This window comes from Asparagus officinalis, chromosome 6, assembly GCF_001876935.1.
Source record: "Asparagus officinalis chromosome 6, Aspof.V1, whole genome shotgun sequence".
Taxonomy (NCBI): domain Eukaryota; kingdom Viridiplantae; phylum Streptophyta; class Magnoliopsida; order Asparagales; family Asparagaceae; genus Asparagus; species Asparagus officinalis.
This window is the reverse complement of record NC_033799.1, coordinates 42,599,738-42,619,380: the sequence shown is the minus strand read 5'-3', so window position 1 is coordinate 42,619,380 and position 19,643 is coordinate 42,599,738. Positions and strand designations below refer to the sequence as shown.

Sequence of the window (19,643 nt, the reverse complement as noted above, 5' to 3'; positions counted from 1 at the left end):
ATAAAATCTAAACTACAAAAAAATTACAAGAAATAAATACAAGAATTTAAAAGAAGAAAGTAAAGACATGAAAGTAAATCTACTCTATTAAGTATGAAACTAAATCTAAGGCAAGAGGGTTCTAGCCTCTTGTCTATTTAAGCATGAAAAAAAAGCAAACGATACATTTATTAACAAAGAGATAATTTACATTCCATGAGGGTTCTAGCCTCAAGGCGATAGCAAACATTTCTCTTGATCTTCATCTTTATCTCATCTTCATCTTCATAATCAAACAAAGCGAAGAAAAGAAAAAAAATATGAAGAGGTGAAAATATTTTTTTATTAATTGTAATAAAAAGTTACAATTTGGAAGGTCTTCTCAATTAAGAGTAACCCTCCTCTCCAAAAGGAGTTTTTACAAAATATTTCACACACTAACCCCTCACTCTCTATTCTTATTTATAGCCTCTAGCAATGAATGAGAACCCTTAGATTAAACTTACTTTCTAAGTTAATCAATTTCAGCCTTTAATTCGTAACTGCACATTTGGTATCGATACGAGTATCGATACTGATATTGATACGGGTGTTGATACTGGTATCAATACCCCTATCGATACCGGTATCAATACTTTTATCAAAAATCTGACTTGACAGATTGCTTTGTCTTATCGAGATAGGTGATTTTTATATATTATATGTTAAATTTCGCCTTCCGAATTAAGAGATATCGTTATTTCTTTATGGCCAACCATCCTGAATATGATTTCCTTTCATATTAGATTTTTGTTTTCTCTGGCTTCTATAGGCTTCTTGGCTTGACCCTAGGCTTCAATAAAAGGTCATAAAATAATGAAGTTAGACTCTTTTGGGATTTTATTCATTATTTCTTTGTTAACCTGCAAATTAAGATAAAAATAATTATTAGTAGTATATTTATTCATGTAAAATAGATAACGAGGGAATAAAATTATAACAAAAATGTGATTATTAAATAGCCCCACACATAAACTTTTGCTAGTCCTCTAGTAAGGAAAGAAAATGAAAGAGAAAGGAAAAAAAAGTTTAACTCACTTTCACATGAATCATTATTGTATTTAGCGCATACAATAAACCTTTAAATCCCTATATTACTCTAGTGGACAAGTTATAGTCTTGTGAGGGTTTGTAGTGAATATACCCATAAAATTCGGTCAACTTGCTAATTTAAAAAATTAGTGAATAATTAATTTACTGGATATATTTAGACATTCTAATTGAACCTAGTTATTACTCAAGAAAATATTTTTATATATAAATCTAAGGTAAATCTCCTAGAAAATCTTTTCATTATAGCTATACAAAACCAAGTCTAACCTAGAAATTTAATTTAAAAGTTTTGAAAAGCACATGCTAACTCTTTATTTTAAACAATTTTTAAGTCTCTTAATCAAAATAGTTTTTCAAGAGCATTTATACAAATATAACTATATATTTAAAAATATTGTCAGTATAATTTTTTATTTCACTTTTTATTTCTTGGTTATTTTTTTCTACTTTATTGGGCTTTCTAAATGACAATTTAATGAGTTTTGGGCCAATAAATCTCAACCCAATTGGGCTTACATCATTAAGTATGTAAATACTCCTTAGACTTAATTATTCAGTCAAGTTAGGCTTTCTAAGATAGAATCACATTGACTTCAAGAGTTTTTTTTGTGTCCATTTCCGTGCTCTTCTTTTGTAGTTAGTTTTTTTAAATATACATATATGTCTATATGTATATATATCCTAAAAAATATGTAGATCAAAATAACTTGAAAAATTATATTCAACTCTAAGCTAATCATGCAAAAATTTTATTATTTTAATTAAAAGTCTATGTTAGGGCTTAAGTGAAGTATATTACTTTGAAAATTATTTCTTAAGAAATTTATTTAGAGTAATTATAAAAGTAAACTTGAGTATAAAACTAACTAGGGATTAGAAAATTTAAAATTTATCAAATAAATCATTTATTAATTAACTCTATTAATTTGACAAGTGACAATATTTTTATGATTTTTTCTAGAAGAAAAAGTTATAACATAGAAAGAAAAGGAAAAAAAATTATAGCATAGAAAGAAGAGAAAAGGAATAAAAAGGTAAAAATGTAAAACCCCGTAAATTTGAATTAATATGTGATAATTTGATATAATATGATTAATTGAGATAAGTGGATATTTATTATAATAAATATCATTAAATGGTGTATGAGTATGATAGCAAGTGTTTTAAGTGCAAATAAGTCCGTATATGTGAAAGAATCGAGTTGAGAACATGCACAAAGGAAACCTACATAACTAGAAAATTGCGTGCCGGTCAACCGTTGAACAAGTCACGGTCGACCGCCTAACAGGTTTCTATTTTTTCATGTTTTGAGTTGGTTTCGGGTTTTATGAGGCCCAGGTCCACTTGCATGATATATATACCTCTTGAACACGAATTTCACATCTTATTTCAGAGTTTTAAAACCCTAGCAGCCACCAAACCCTCTTTTAAACCCTAGATTTGTTGGCTTTCTTGTTTTGATGATGTTTAACAAATAATTTACTTCTAATATTATTTGTCTAGTGTTTGTGTTTTTATATTTATTCTAGGCAAACAACGAGTAGGAGGATGGATGGAATTACGCTTCAACGATCATATCCAATGGAGGTTGGCGGAATTGTGGAGTGAAGCCATATAATTCAAGTTGAAGATCCAAGTTCAAGCTTCATCTGCAAGTTTATCAAGTTGAGCTACAATGAAGATCAAGATCAAGCTTGGGTAATTTAGTTTAGGTGTTATATTATGTGTGTTAAGTATGTTAAGCTCAATTTCATATACACACACATTTTATTGGTTTCTTTGTATATATATGTTGTCATATATATTTATACAACACAAGTTTTGGCTTTCATATTTATAAATATGAAATTACATATTTCATATTTATTTTTGTGAATATACAACACAAGTTTTGGCTTTCATATTTATAAATATGAAATTACATATTTCATATTTATTTTTGTGATTTGGTTTAACTACTTAGATATGAAACAAATATATTTTCATATACATACTCATATGTTTTATTTTCTATTGTATTTGTGAAAATATTGTTTTCTTGGTTTATAGATTTAACAATAATCATATACATCTTTTATTAAGTCTAATAAATTATTTTGTAATATTTCAAAACATGGTTAAGCTAAAATGTCAAAACTTATGTGTTCACATTTTCATGTTTTGGACTATTTTGCAAAATAATGATATTTTTCATTTGGGAAGTCCTTTTTAAAAACCATTTTTTGTAGCATGCTTATTATCATGCCTACAATCATTTCCCAAAGTTTCATAATTTTTGAAATTTATTTGATATTTTAAATAGGGTTTTAAAATCAACATTTCACTTTTAAACTTGAAATATTTTGTATTAGTTTGCGGTCGACCGCAACGGTCGACCGCGCCTATGTTTTTCTCTAAGTGGGCAGCATAAACTTTTACGATCGATCGTGACGGTCGACCGTCAAGCTAAAAATTCCTACGGTCGACCGCCACGGTTGACTGTCAAACTCTCTGGAAGTTTTCTCAGATTCAAAAGTGCCTCGCGGTCGACCGCGAGAATTTCACGGTCGACCGCCGATAGCCCAATGACTATATTAGGTACAGAATTATATTCCTGATTTTCTAGGATTTTTGTTGTTTTGTTTAGGGTTTTGGCTGTTGGTTTCTCTTCCTATAAAAACCCCTCAACCCCTCTTCTTCCAATAAGAATTTGGAGAAAGTTTTAAACAAGTTTAAGAGCGTTTTACAGTTTGTTTTAAGTTTGGTTTTTATTTACAAAGGAGGAAGCTTACATTGCAAATTGAGGGATTCATTCTTAATCTTATTCATCCTCTGATTTGAGTTTATAGAGAAGTTTTCTAACTCTTTTCTCTAGCAATTTTATTATTGATTTTCATATTCTTATTATTGCTAGTTTGCTATTTGAGTTAGATTTTATTTCACTTATTGTCTACACACACCCACTTGAGCTTATTGTATTTTCATACATAGTATATTTGGGTTGGTGAGAGTTGTAACAATTGAGTGTGAGCTTTCATTATGTTCTCATCCATAGTAGAGAACAAACATTTATTGTATTGAGCCTAATTGTGAGGATACACTTTGTAATACACTTGTACACCAAGAGAAGTGTATGGTGTGAGTCGGGGATCGTCCCAAGAGGAGTGACGTCGGTTGATGAACCTAGGGAGAGGTTATATCCGAGCACTTGAGAGAGATACGTCTAGTTCCAATACTTGAGAGGGTGTAGAGTGGGATTACAAGAGTGGTGATTGTAAAGTTTTCGGTTAGCTAGAAAACTGAGTGTAAGGTGTAAACGTTGTTCGGGTAAGCGTAGAAAACCCGGTTGTGTTAGTGGATTTCTCCCCGGGAGTGGGAGCGGAGACGTAGGGCGGAAGGTCCGAACTCCGTGACCATTTGATTGTGTTTGTATGTGCTTTAGCGTTTATTTATATTTGTGCTCATTGCTCATATCGCCATTGTCTCATTAGTTAGTTTGTCCACCTCTTTATTTACAATATTTACCCTTGTGTTGTTTATATATCATTGCTCATATATTTGTATTATCTCATTGCTAGGATATATTCATTTGTTCATATTTCCTATCCTAGCTCATGTATCTTGTTGTATTTTATGCTTGATAGGATAACTTGTTAATTAGTTTTAATTGGCATATAATCGGATTAGATTAGCATAAGACCCTAATCACCCAGGATAACTTGTTAATTAGTTTTAATTGGCATATAATCGGATTAGATTAGCATAAGACCCTAATCACCCTCCCTCTAGGGTCTTTTAATTGGCATATAATCGGATTAGATTAGCATAAGACCCTAATCACCCTCCCTCTAGGGTCTAACAAGATCTTATTTTGTGAGAGTTCAAGAGCTTTTGAAGCGAGATTTCGATTTGGTTTTTACGTGTGGCTTAGGAATCTGTCTTGGCTTTGCATCCTTCACGTTTTCAGCAGAGATTCTAGGTAAGTTTCATCTCTTCTAACCCTACACCCAATTTTAAATGTAACAAGTTTTGTTTTGGTTTCATGAGCCTGATCCATTATTTTGTGTATAAAGATAGTATATGATATAAGGTTTAATCTTTTATTTATAAAAGATCACCAACGAATTTCCTGAGAATATTATGGATCTGAAAATGTTTTAAACATGAGTTTAAACTATGATTTCATGTTTTCATAACGTTTTGATGAATGTGAGCATATTTAGGGTTTAATTAACATATCTAAAATGTTCGATTTTATTTCATGTGTTAGATACTCATCAGAGGTGTTATTTTAGTATTTAAAATGTTTTATACATGTTTTATAGCAAGTTAATCAAGGTAGAATCATGAAACACACGTGCGAATACAAACTGCAAAAACTACAATCACCAGGCTTCTGGCCGTTGGCCGGTCGACCGCCCTGTGTGCATGACCCTGTGCATGTTTTGACTGGAATTGTTGTTTATCGAGGGATTTTTATCGATTGATCTCTATTGTTCTAGGATGTTTATGATCTATTTAACACCTAAAATGTTTGTGAACATGAGATATAGATCCGCACATCGAGATACATGCACGAACACTTGAATTATGTTCCTAGTTGAGTTTATATGCATAATTGAGATGCGCAACATATATCTAAATTCGTAGATGTTGGTATAACTTCCTAGTTGAGTTTATATGCATAATTGAGATGCGCAACATATATCTAAATTCGTAGATGTTGGTATAACACATGATCATGCATAATTCATCAGTTGTGGATGTACGGTGTGGATGTTTCCTTGTAATAAGACCGCGGCCGTACTACACTAGGAGTATTGGATGTTTCCCGCAATGAGACCATGGTTGTACCAATACTCGAAGATGATTAGGGTTTTTTCAGATTGGACTGATATGTATATACTCCACTGTACAATCATCTAGATGTATTATCCGGAATAGGAAGATATACATGTTGCCGCAGAATGATTGAGTAAGGACGTTGAATCCACATGATATTGCGAGAACCTTACAAGAGTATCGTTAATTGATATATATATATATATATATATAGTTAAAAGGGTAAAATTGGAACAATTCACTACATTAATGGTGGCTGGCAACATTGGAAACCAAAAATACAACACGTGAAACAATTCACTACATTAATGGTGGCTGGCAATATTAATGCTTCTCTGTTGAGTTCTCCATTTCCCCATTTCTCTCTCTAACTCACTTCGTGCTCTCTGTAACTCACTTCCATCTTCTATCAAGCTTTGATCTTCCATCTTCGCATGAAGAACACAGCAACAATTCATTAAAAATCATCCTAACCATCCAAGCTTTCACTGGAGTGAATCTGGATTCACTCCAGTGAATCTGGATTCACTCCATTGAATCTGGATTATATTGAAGAATAAGAAACTTATGGTAAAAAACAAGCTATAAAATTTTAAACCATGATAAGATTTCACATTTTACAGCAAAAAGTTACGATTTTTATGGTAAAAAACAAACACCTCACATAACTGAATCTGGATTCACTGTAGTGAATCTAGATTCACTCATGCGTTTATTTCTTCAAAATTACAGCACATGCATTTATTTCTTCAACAATTCATTAAAAACCATCCTAACCATCCAAGCTTTCGCTGGAGTGAATCTGGATTCACTCCAGTGAATCTGGATTATATTGAAGAATAAGAAACTTATGGTAAAAAACAAGCTATAAAATTTTAAACCATGATAAGATTTCACATTTTACAGCAAAAAGTTACGATTTTTATGGTAAAAAACAAACACCTCACATAACTGAATCTGGATTCACTGTAGTGAATCTAGATTCACTCATGCGTTTATTTCTTCGAAAGTTCATTAAAAACCATCCTAACCATCCAAGTTTTCGCTCCAGTGAATCTGGATTCACTCCAGTGAATCTGGATTCACTCCAGTGAATCTGGATTCACTCCAGTGAATCTGGATTCACTCCAGTGAATCTGGATTCACTCCATTGAATCTGGATTATATTGAAGAATAAGAAACTTATGGTAAAAAACAAGCTATAAAATTTTAAACAAAAAGAATAAGAAACTTATGGTAAAAAACAAGCTATAAAATTTTAAACCATGAAAAGATTTCATCTTTTACAGAAAACAAGCTATAAAATTTTAAACAAAAAGAATAAGAAACTTATGGTAAAAAACAAGCTATAAAATTTTAAACAAAAAGAATAAGAAACTTATGGTAAAAAACAAGCTATAAAATTTTAAACAAAAAGAATAAGAAACTTATGGTAAAAAACAAGCTATAAAATTTTAAACAAAAAGAATAAGAAACTTATGGTAGAAAACAAGCTATAAAATTTTAAACCATGAAAAGATTTCACCTTTTACAGCAAAAAATTACGATTTTTATGGTAAAAAACAAACACCTCACATAACTGAATCTGGATTCACTGCAGTGATCTGATTCATCATGCCGTTGCTGCGTTTTTCACTGGTTTCTTTCAAAAACAAAAAACTTTTCGACTAAAGGTGAAAAATATCTTCACTTTTAACAAAAAGCTACGATCTTTAAGGGTGGTAAACTAAACTTTTAGACACGAAAAATCAAACAATTTATAAATTCATTAGCGGTCAATAATTTACGACGACAAAGGTTGAGACAGTGGTTTGAAGATGAGGTTGAAGACGAAGGTTGAAGAAGACGTGATAGAGGAGATGTTGAGACAGAGAGATGAGTTGCTGTGTTTTGGAAGAGGGTGGTTTATTCTTTAGGTATTTATTCATTATCTCCAGTTCCATGTTTTCCAGCCACATTGAATGTAGTGATTAGTTCCATTTTACCATTGATGCATGTAATAGTTTATAATCTAGGCGCCGTTGTGATCTAGATCCAATGGAGAGGATTGGTTATTTAGTTTTTAGGATAGTTGAGGTTTTTATTTGACTTCCCTTATTTATATAATATATATATATATTATATAATTAATATTATATATATTATGAATATAATTGGATATCTTGGACAGGATCTTGGTAGTGATGTGGCACATATTGTCATACATCACACCTTTGAGTGGTGGGCTTCCTTTTCAAGGTTGTGATGTATGGACAGATGTGTGCCACATATAACAATGGATACCTTTGGATACAAAGTATATCATTTCTCTCTCTCTCTCTCTCTCTCTATATTATTTATATATATATATATTTTATATTAGAAACTTATGGTCATTAAATAAGTGGAAGTCCAATAGTTTCTTATCAATTGATGTCACTTGTTGAGCTAATTGTGGATGATCCGTCGTTACTTGATCTAATATTCTAAACCCAAACAAATAGTGTGTCCACCAGACTTTTTAACCATATATTGCCTAAGGGGACACTACCAAATATTTGGCTCTAACGCACGGTTCAAAGTTGCGCTGCCATGGACGTCGCCTTGGCATGTACGACGTTTTCAAACGCCTCATATGCTTGCTTGCCCTGCGTACTACCGTAACCTGTTGTGTTTGCTCTTTGCGAGGGGTTTTTGACGTGTGCCCTTGCCATTTAACGCAACGGTTTTAAAAGTAAGTGGTTTTTTTAACATTGCAAAGTTTGATTGAGTTATTTGCGAACGTTTTAAGCTTTGCAGCGTTTTGATTGAGCTATTGGATGGTTTTCAAGTACTTTGCACGTTTTTTTTAGGATTTCACAGTTTTTTAAAAGACCCTAACGCACGCGTTTTAGCTAGGCTAAAACTATGGTTTTGATAGAGCTACAGATACAGTTTGGATATGGCCAAAGTTTTAAAGAATAAGCACGGTTTTAGTAAGGTATAGTATGGTTTTAATAAGGTACAAGGGAAGTTGGAGCTATTGCAACGTTTTAAAGACCAAGCAACAGTTTGGATTGAGCTATCTCAAAGTTTGGATCGAGATATCGCACGCGGTTTTGATCGAGGTATCGCCGGTTTAATCGATATTTTCAACTGCTCAATCCGAAGTGTTCTTGGTTTCCTACGTCAAAATATTATGTATTCATACGGCATCTTTTTAAGTAACTGCATTTAATTTTAATACAAGTATAAGTGAGTATGTTGGCCATAATAACCATATGATATAAGGGGTTGGCCAAAAAAAAAAACCCCATCATCGAGTATAGCATAAAACTTTAAAAGTTTAAATCCACGATACAACATTTAACTAGAAAATATTTCGTACGATAAATTAAAACATGTATTCACTTTTATTAAAAACATGAAAGCTTTCTCGGTTCAAAAGTATATTTCTCTAGTGTGTTTCCAAAATTGTTCTCGAAGTGTCAAATAATCACTAGGAAACTGTCGTATAATATTCTTCAGATCTTGCTTTCTTATTTTCTTGTACTGTGTTAATTTTCGATGATCAGCATAATTTTTCATGATGATATAAAATTTGCTGGGAAAAAGATGTTTGAAAAGCGAGTTAAGAGAATGTACATCATGATTTTTGTTGCCAACAAATCCAACATTTTACAAAAAGGGTTTGGATTAAATTGGGGCAAAAATAAGTATGTTTGTTTCAAGTTACACATGTGAAAATATTACGATGGTGCTTCCCAAACATATGATTTAGGATTGAGAATTCTAGATTTAAATTACTCAAATGATCTCTTCTCTTTTGATTGATCTAAGATCACACTGTTATCAGTTTGTCAGAATTCTAGTCATGTCTGCATGATTTAAGCGGCAAATTGTCTATCAAGTTTTGTTAAAATCTCTACGTTAATTATTGGTGACGTTTCTTCAAGCTAATGTAGCAATGCATTTTATCCCTAAGACTAAAAATTTATTCCCTAGCTTATTTTAAACTCCTTACCAGAAGGATTTTGCTTATAATTAATTACTTATATAGTGGTATAACATGAAGTAATCATAATGAAAGCAATACATGTTCAATAACTTGCCATGGTATGAAAAATAAGTCAAGTAAGAAACATATAGATTGCTGGCGACGTCCCGCCACATCGGTAAACAATGAGCAAACGCAAACATTAGATTATAGAAAAAGCTATATGTACTGACACAATAACAGTAAATAAATGTAAGCATGATAAGTCCATAAGTGTATATATGTATGGTTAATTTATTATGATGTAATGTTATCGTGTGCCGCATACATAGTTACATTGGACACATAAAGATACTGTGTATAAGGATGTGAAAATAGATAGGCGATCAACTGTGTCTTCCCTTAAATGGAGTTAGTATGGACACACAAAGATTTATAAAATTTTTATACGTATCAAGTCGTTGGATCATCGATTGGCACTTACAACCAGCAAATATGCTAATTCTGCTTGAAGTCTATTGGAATGAGTGCTAGTAACTTCTTATTCAGAACGATGATATTACGTCCCTACTATGTACAACGTTGGGCATTGGTTTCAATCAGCTGTTTAAGAACAAATAAGGTAATATCAGAGTGAATACCAAACTTATTACTGAAGTTTTAATAGACAACAAACCAGGATGAAAACATACTTAATTAGCGTCGGCAGACCCAGCTTCATTTTCTGCATGGCTACACTTTCTAAATGTATTCAAAAATCCCTTGACCATTTTTGTTAAGTGATTCTTTGCATTAAATGTATATTAATGTAAAAGGAGGTGGGATTGTTTCTCAGAAGTTGGGGTATGCGCAACGCACTGACAGGCACAGGACTCAATTCAGTCAGTCCCGCAGCAGAATTTGGACTGAGCCTAATCAAGTGTCTGCATATGTTTTCGCAAGGACTACGTGATTCTACTTGGTTTGTACGAATAAATGGTATGAAGGGACCAAATTAAAGTGCCATAGCTTTTGCTGCAGCAATCAGGAGAGGGTATTTCGAAATGAAGCTTAAACGTTGATTTGATATGGAATTTAATATTAAGGGATAAAGTCTGTTTTATAACTATGAAGGTCAAAAATTCAATTCGAATAGGGCAATAACTTCTGAAACTATATGATGCAACAGATGCATCAAGAATGTTCTATTTCTGTAGCGAGTCAGAATGGTGTGCATTTGCGTTCTTTCACTGGTTTTATAAAAATTACATGCAACTAAAGCTTGTCCATACTTTTTTCGTGTTATGATATTTTTGCTCAATAAATGAGCAAATTTGTTTTATTAAGTTTATAATATATGTGAAGAAGATAACAACAAACCATGCAGAGTGATTGTCCCTGAATTTTTCTAGATCGAAGAATGATCCCTATTCAGAACTTGAGCTCACACCAAGTATCTTTCGCAGGTAATATCTAGTTAAATTGTTCAGCATTTATTGAGAAAAAATGTTCCCGACGCTTTAAGCTCATTAATGATGTTTCAATTTTTTAAAGAAGACAAGAGGTACATGTTTTAAACCGTCTTGAACTTTGGACGCTTATCCAGATTTTATCTTTAACTTTAGGTTATTTCAAACTACTTAAGATTTTTTTATTCCCCTTAAGCTACGCGCTCTCTCTCTCGCTAGCGTCGCATTCGGGGGGTACTTTTAAGATACTTTTTCGAAAAATAACTTAAAAAGTTTAAAAGAGAATAAGTTAAAATTATTTTAAATGATTTTGGTTGTTTAAAAATTTAAAGTTTTCAAACTCAATATATTAAAGTGAAACAAAACGTGTGAATTATTTATAAGAAGTGGCAATTAGAATAAATCTGCATTTTGACCATTAATTTGAGGATGGGAGGGTGATTAACATTGATTTAATCGATCGCGCATTATATATTTTAATGGATGAACCATTGTCAGTATGTTTTATTAAGGTGGGCATGAATCTTCTTTTTGTCGATCTTTCATGGCGCCGGCCAATCGCTTTCCTTAGATAGATTAATTCTAACTGATTATAGAACTTGCGCGAGTCGCTTTCTGTTGGTTTTGTTATCTATCTACCGACTCTTCGCTGCTTATTTGTTGCTATTTATTATTGATTAGGGTTTCTTACTGTAACTGCTACGGTTTTCAATTTAAGGCGTGTATTCGAGCGTAAAGAAGGATTCGTTGGATGTGTGTGACTGATGAGGTGGAAAATGAATTTCTATTCGATAATAGATCAATTATTTGTAATAATATTAATTATACAAGCGATCGAGTCGAAGAAGGTGAGCAGGGTCCTATTTTTGTAAGGTTGATCATCAAAGAGAAAGGTGTGGTGCCGTGGCACGCGATATGTAGGGCGGCGAAATAAAGGGACGGACAAAGTCGGTGTGGAGTTTCGATTGTCATGGGGGCCGGAGATGCAGTGGCGGTAATGAATGTAAAGTAGGAGAATCCGTCATCGCAAACACGAATTAATTAGATTTGTTCTCAGGGATGGGAAGGAAGATGGGTCGAGATTTGGTTCCTTGATTTAACGTACGTGTGCCAAAACTGGACCACCGCGCTTACTCCGACTAGAGGAATAGCTATAGAGCTGGGCTTAGACCAGCATTAGAGTTGATTTAGAAAGGATCGATGGAGCAGCTCGATAGAATCAGTCCTTTACTTTAATGAAGCTGGTATTTCCCAGGGTGGGATGTCCGGTACTGTTTCGAGAAAGAGGGAGGAGTGTGGAAACGCAATACAACGGTCCATATTCCACCCAAAGCTTTCGAAGGCCTGGGTGCGCCTTAGGTCGACCCAGAGGGGTATGGCTTGGCCTATCAATCGAATGGAAAAAGCTGAAGATGCAGCTCACAAATTTTTCTTCAATAACAATAACAAAGCAAGTGATTCGTGATTGAAGAAGGAGGGAAGTTACAGCGGAGGAATTTCAGGTTACGCAAAATAGGGAATTGGTCTAACAATTAGCCCTCTCAGGTATCACTGCGTTGATGCGGATTAGAGTGCGTCGACCAACACACACACATTCCGTATATAGATTATTATAGGCAGAAGATCATCGCCACATCTAAATAAGATTGTAATTAAGATCGCCTATCGTTTGTTTAAATATTGATAATCAATATTTTAGTTAGCAGATACTTGAAAGAACTGCCAACATATATAAACTCAATGCTATCTGAATATGGATATCATATGATTCGACGATCGGAATATCATTTGAATATGGACACTATCTGAATATCGAGTTATTATCTAAATCCCTTCAATCATATCTCTAATTATTGATTCTAGTTCACTTTATTAGTGAAGGCTTCTGGATCTTTCAATTTTAACTTCTTGTGTTTTAATGGCTTTACTAGTATTTATCCCGTGCTAAGCACGACATGCCCTTACAAATTATTTTTCGTGGGCAAATATTTCCCCCACATCATATTTTTGATGGTTTGTCAGCCTGAAATATATCTTAAAAATCTATCTTATACTTTGATATACATGGTTTCATATGCCCTAAAAATTAATTATTAATTATTTAAGAACTATGTTAGATATTATGTTCAATTTTGCTAATATTTAAATGCTAGTAATGATATAAGAATACATTATTTATAGGAATATTAGTCTAATATCTACTATTTCATATATAACACATTGAGGCATATGGCAGCATCAGATATCAATAGCCAACATAACTGCCATTTCAAGCTTTTATGTACAATAATTGAAGCAGATATTTCACAGCTAAGTTTATATTTGATAAGTTCATTTAGCTACTAAACAAAGAAATTTTCAGCTGTTCGCGCTTATAAAGTCGAATTAGCAATCTAACCCAAAAAATATGTTCCGATTGCGGTAGTTCATTGACAATTCGATTACGATAACTTTTTATAGAGATTTAACCCAAAAATGTATGTTTGATTCTAATAATGCCATGCTTATATATGCGTTTGCTGTATAATCCATGAAAAACAATGAGAAAGTTATAAAGTACTATGCTACAGATCTATCATCCAAGGAAGCTCAACTCAGAGAATAAATTTAAGACAAGCATTTGTCCTCGTGCATTAAGCGATTTGGCCTAATTGTGGCCAGTATCAGCATAAAAAAAAGGAGTTGATGAATTTTTTTTTGCTTTTTTCATTAAGAGGCAGGTAGTGGTACATGCTACATCTACAAATGCATAATTCACCTACTATGCTGCTCCAACTTCCACAACTTTCTCAAATAACCTGTAGAATAAATGACTTATCGCGTCAAGACAGTCATATTACATTAGAGAAAACTTTACCATTAACTTTTGGCCAAGACTTCTTTTCCAATCGTAAAATGAATACAACCATTCAATTGGAAAAGAATTGGAATCAGCAACAACTTGCAAAGCGGCATAATTTGGCCAACCTACAAATAGTGTCTTTTATCTATGTTTAATTCGACATATTGAAGAATCCTTTACCAAAAAAATTTGGGTCCTTTAATTATAATAGCGAAAAGAGGGGAGAAACCTTTTTAAGTGTATTACGCTCATTTGATGCAGCGACTGTAAATGCTTTCACAGCTCTGCGCTTTGACCAAAGTTGCAGCACACTGCAGCAGGGGATGAATTCTGGCCTTTGGAAAAAAAAATAATCAATGAAAACACATGAAAATCAGATCCATCAGTGTTAGTGTTATCTAGCTGGGTAATTAATTTCATATCACGACCACCAGAGACAAAGTGACTTAATATAGATAGAAAACTAAGTGAATTATAACATATGGTCATAAAATCGATATAGGTTTATAATGCTCTTTCAGCTCATAGCTGTTCAGTTCAATACTAAGACACTTCAATCTATGAGGTTTGCAAGGAGTCGCTGCAAGATTAAATTTTACAAAAAAAAAGCACCTAGGTATCAGCCATTCGCATATAAATGGATTTTCTTAGTGAATGGGTGATAGGCAGCACACAAGGATGATACAAAATGCCAGCACACGCCACCCTAATGTATCATTAACGCATTGTGGTTCTAGTATTGCAATCAGAACAATACTGCACTTACAGTAGAAGAGGATTCGCCGTGGAAAAAAAATTATATCCAAAACGCTGATCGAGTAGTACGCATCGCTTTAATTGGCAATTTGCCTTTTGCTTCAAAGAATCATACAATCTCCACCATCATAAGCCGCTTGCTAACAATGCAATCCAGACCAAGCCTCGGCTATTGCATTTGTAGCAAAGAGTTGGCCGAGCACCAACAAATTGGTGAGATATAATGACGCTAAAGATGTAAAAGAATCTATAGGAAAGATGGGACATATTGGGGCAATGGACAATACATCTGAAGTAAGCAAACTTTTGCAGCGCCTTTATCAGTGAAGAAATACTTTAAACCATCTTCAAGCTGCATGAGATAGAAAGTAGTCATAAAAAGGTAGAATGCAAATATTAAAATAACATGATGACAAAGGAGCTCCAACAAAGAATAATAAGTTGCTTCTCGAATTAACCAGAAATGTCTGCAGTAGTCCCGAAAGCAATTAAAACTTTCACCAACTATAAGCTGAAGGTTCTAAAATGCGAATGCATTTCATGCAACAGAAACAAATAGCTCAGCTAAGAGAGAAACTTTGCACTCTTTAATAGAGATAACCTGGTATACTTGTTGGTATACGTGCTGTGGTTAATCTTCTATGCTCTTCTTCAGTAGTTTGATTGTTTCCAAGGACCATAAAAATGAATAAAATTATAAAAAAAATAAAACCAAAGATAAACAAACTAAACCTGAGGACCAAATGACTGCAATATCGATGAAAGTGCGATTAGAGTGAGAATTACCATAGATCGCAGAGATTGTAAAGCCTGAGGAACTCCTTCGATGAGCTGTATCTTTCAAATGACCCGCTAAAAAAGATTTATTTTTAAAAATAAAAAGAAACACAGACCCTATCGTATCATTGACGTTAGAGGGGGGGGGGGAGAAAGAGACAATCGCAATCGAAGAGGAAGACGTAGACGGATGCAGTGAGATACAGTTCGTGAGATGCCTTTCTGCATTTGCTATATATACTTACAAAACTGTCATTTGTGGGCTGAGGAAGTTGCAATCTTTAAATTGAAGAGGGCATTGAAGCTCTCAACACTCATCTAGCTTCAAATACTTACCTTGTGGGTCATTCAGTGACGTTGGCCGATATCGTCATGACATGCAACTTGTATCATGGATTTTCTCAGATTATGATAAAGAGCTTCACATCACAATTTCCCATGTAGAAAGATACTTCTGGACTCTTGTTAATCAGCCAAACTTTAGCAAGGTAATGGGCGAGGTGAAGCAGGCAGAGTCTGTTCCTCCTGTTTCATCAGCGAAGAAGCCTGCACAGGCTGCACAGGCCAAGGAGTCAATGCCCAAGGAAGCCAAGAAAGAGGTCAAGAAGGAGCCTGCAAAGGAGGAAGAGGAGGCACCAAAACCGAAGCCCAAAAATTCACTTGATCTCTTGCCTCCTAGCAAGATGATATTGGATGAGTGGAAGAGGCTGTACTCTAACACTAAGACCAACTTCCGTGAAGTCGCCATTAAAGGTACTTTCCTCTTTATTATATTTTCGGATTTGATAAGTTGCTTTATTGAATAATGGTAAATTTCAAAACAAAAACCTTTGTAAGAATAACAGTAAACCACCATTTGGTTTTAAAGGGGTGGTGAGGTTTTAAAACCGATACTTTACACCAGTCCCCTGAGTTTTCAATGTTTAGTAAAATAACATGACCTTTGGATTTGTAGGGTTAATTTTTAATGTAGTAATCATGTTTAAATTAAAAGACCACTTTCGTCTTCCTTAACATTGAGGCCTCTGAGGGAGGTTTTGCTGTAAGTGATTGTCTTTGCTTGGCTTATACTCGGCTGCACAATAAATTATATTTAGTTATCCCTGAATAGGATATAAGAATTGTAAACAATATATAGCTTATATTGTACATACAAACAATGATATCTTGATGGTAAAATGGGGATTTTAGTCATTGTTTTTTTTCACGGTTAAGTTTGCTATCAGAATAAACAAACCATAACAAAAGTAAGAGTCTAAGAGAAAGTAAGAGAATGTGCTTCCAATGCTTGCAGTTACTAATAGTAAAGAAACATAAACCAAATACATTACATATATTACTCTCTTATAACTTTGATATATAACTAAGATTGAACGACCACAATGTTCAAATTATGCTTAAATTTTATTCAATGTAAGAAATAAAAACTTTGATATATAACTAAGATTGGAAGACCACAATGTTCAAATTATGCTTAAGAAATAAAAGAACGCTACAATGTCTTTCATTTCTAATGCAATGAAAGAATTCTTCTGTTATTCAAACAATTATCAGGATGTAAACCAAATAGTTAGTAAATCCCCACAGTTATAGAATGTAAAAAGCAATGATAAAAACAGAAAAGCTTAAAGCTTAAGATCTACTGACCTTCATAGTTAATGCCAGAAGGTGAAAGAGTTGCAGAGGAGAGTTGCAAGAAAGCCAATATCGCCATCCAAAAGAGGGAAAATTTTGTTTCCATGTTAGATTATTGCCACTACAATTTCTGCTATATTATCACCACCACTGATTTCTTACGCCCATCTTCACACAAAGTTCCTATGAACAAACCCATTTCAGCAGGAAAATCCCAAGGTTAACTCTTGTCCATTTCATAATTTGAAAAAGAAACAAAAGCCCATATACCAAAATCTCTTCAGAAGCAATCGACACCAAATATCTTCACCCTAGAGCATCAAGACTCAAAAACCCAGATGACAAGTGGGGGCGCTGGAGCATAAACAATGAGAAAAGGAACAACCTTTTAGGCTAAACTCCACCCAAAAGACTCTGAAAAATTGAAACTCAGATGCAAAATCCAAACACTGCTCCAAAAACAGAGAAGAGGCAGCCCTACTACCTACAGAATTCTGTAGTTTGATTGAGTGAAGCAGCTGAAATCTTAATTACAGTCAAATTTCCATTGGCATTCTATACCCAAGAAGAAATCTTAGGTGAAAAAGCAACTTTTTTTCTCCCAAGATCCTCTCTTTTCGCCTCTTTAATCAATTTCTTAAATTTAAAAAAGAAGAGAACTTAAGAAAATGAGCTCTGTAAGTATTTGCCCGCTATATTCATATTATAGTTTAAGAATTTAAGTTAGAGCAACTCCAAAAGAAATCATCAATGTCATAGTACAATACACATAATATGTTATAATGGCTTTTGGATCAATATAGATATAAGACAATTTGGGTAAAGAATAAAATTTTGATACCTCTACATTCTTTATTAGGTAAAATCAAGATAACCCTACAATTTTTCATTAAACACTTCACATGCATAGATAAAGATTATATCTTTCTCAACATTTCCCCCTAATCCATTCAAAAAAATCCAATCTTTTTTCAACAGATCAATGTGCACACATCAATGGCAGCAACCAAACCAAGTAAACTCGAAATAATACCTCAAAAATAAAAAATAAAAAATAAAAAAACACAAAAAATTTACCTGCTCGATCATCTTATGCTTGAGGACTTGACTCTTGTCAAAAATCTTAAAAGACCACTCAGGTAAAGAAAAACTTAATTAAGATGTCATAGATATCATCTCTTAACTGTGTTAGCTTACAGAATTTACCGCACATTCTACCAATATGGCCATTTCACCCAATAAATTCTTTTTTGAAAAAAGAGAGAAGGAAAACACTTACCGAATATTCAAACTCCTGCAATTCGAAAGCTTCAAAATTCGAAGATTCTGAAATCCCCCCAATTAAGCCATCCACTCAGCATCCACGATGCTCTCCCCACTCAAATCAACCTCTTCAACGCAAAACTGGAAAAACCTGAACAAAATAAAAAAATCACAAATTCTAACAAAAAAGGTCCAAAATAAAAAAGTTAGGGTTAGGGTTTTGAACGGACTTGAGGAGGGATGTGTAGAGGAGGTGGCGGTGGCGGAGGCGGCGAAAGAGGGCGTCGGCGAGGTGGGAGGGGAGGCGCTCCAGGGTTCGATGCAGAGATCTGAGTTGGATTGCATCTGGGATCTGAGGTCTCGTTGCTCTCCCCTCTTCGCTTCGCGATCGGAGATGGGAGGAAAAGATGGGATCTGTATAGAGAGAGAGGGCAGAGATCTGGTTCGTTTCCCCCCTTTTTCTTTTTGCGGTTGGAAAGAAGAAGAGAAGTCGACGTGGGTTTTTATTTGAGAGTGGAGGGAGACATCGTGTGGAGTGGAGAGTGGAATGATAGGAAAATGGACGGTTGTGGGGAAATGATAGAAAAATACGTGGATATTAAAAAAATTTACTGTTCACATTTAGGTTTTCCTTTAGTTATAAAGGAAAGTAGATAGGACTTTATGAGAATTTGATAGGATTAGATGTCTATCATGATTAGAAGATTGAGTCTCATCATGATAAGAAGTTTGAATCCTATTCTAATTAGGAAATTAGGCAAATAATGTTCTAGTTTTTCAATAAGTAATCTTCTATCGTTAGAGGAAAAACCAAGAAGGAGAAAAGGAGAGAGCCTATATTCTTGTAATCTAAGGTTAACGAAGGGCATAGCCTGATTCGAGAATAGAATGCAAGAGGCGAGGGTTTCGAAGAAGTCTTTGTCCATCCAAAAGATTTTAAGGAGAGTGCTTTAGAGAGAATATAAGAGCTGGTAATATATGTGAGGTTGAGAGATCAAGAGACGAGAGTTGGGTGGTTTCTCCTATAGTTCTCCCTGATACATAATGGATTTATTGTATTGTCACCCCTTGGATA

The 19,643-nt window shown here is 33.8% G+C and overlaps 1 long non-coding RNA gene across 2 annotated transcripts; it reads right to left on the bottom strand.

Moving 5' to 3' along the window:
• Window positions 15,804–19,061, bottom strand: LOC109845278. 2 transcript variants are annotated; one of them, XR_002248274.1, is made up of 5 exons: window positions 18,799–19,061; window positions 18,585–18,719; window positions 17,576–17,659; window positions 17,318–17,473; window positions 15,804–16,225 (listed from the first exon to the last, which is right to left on the bottom strand). It is a non-coding gene; the product is annotated as an uncharacterized LOC109845278 (long non-coding RNA). The 2 variants fall into 2 exon arrangements; XR_002248273.1 differs by lacking the exon at window positions 15,804–16,225 and having other exon boundaries at window positions 16,700–17,473.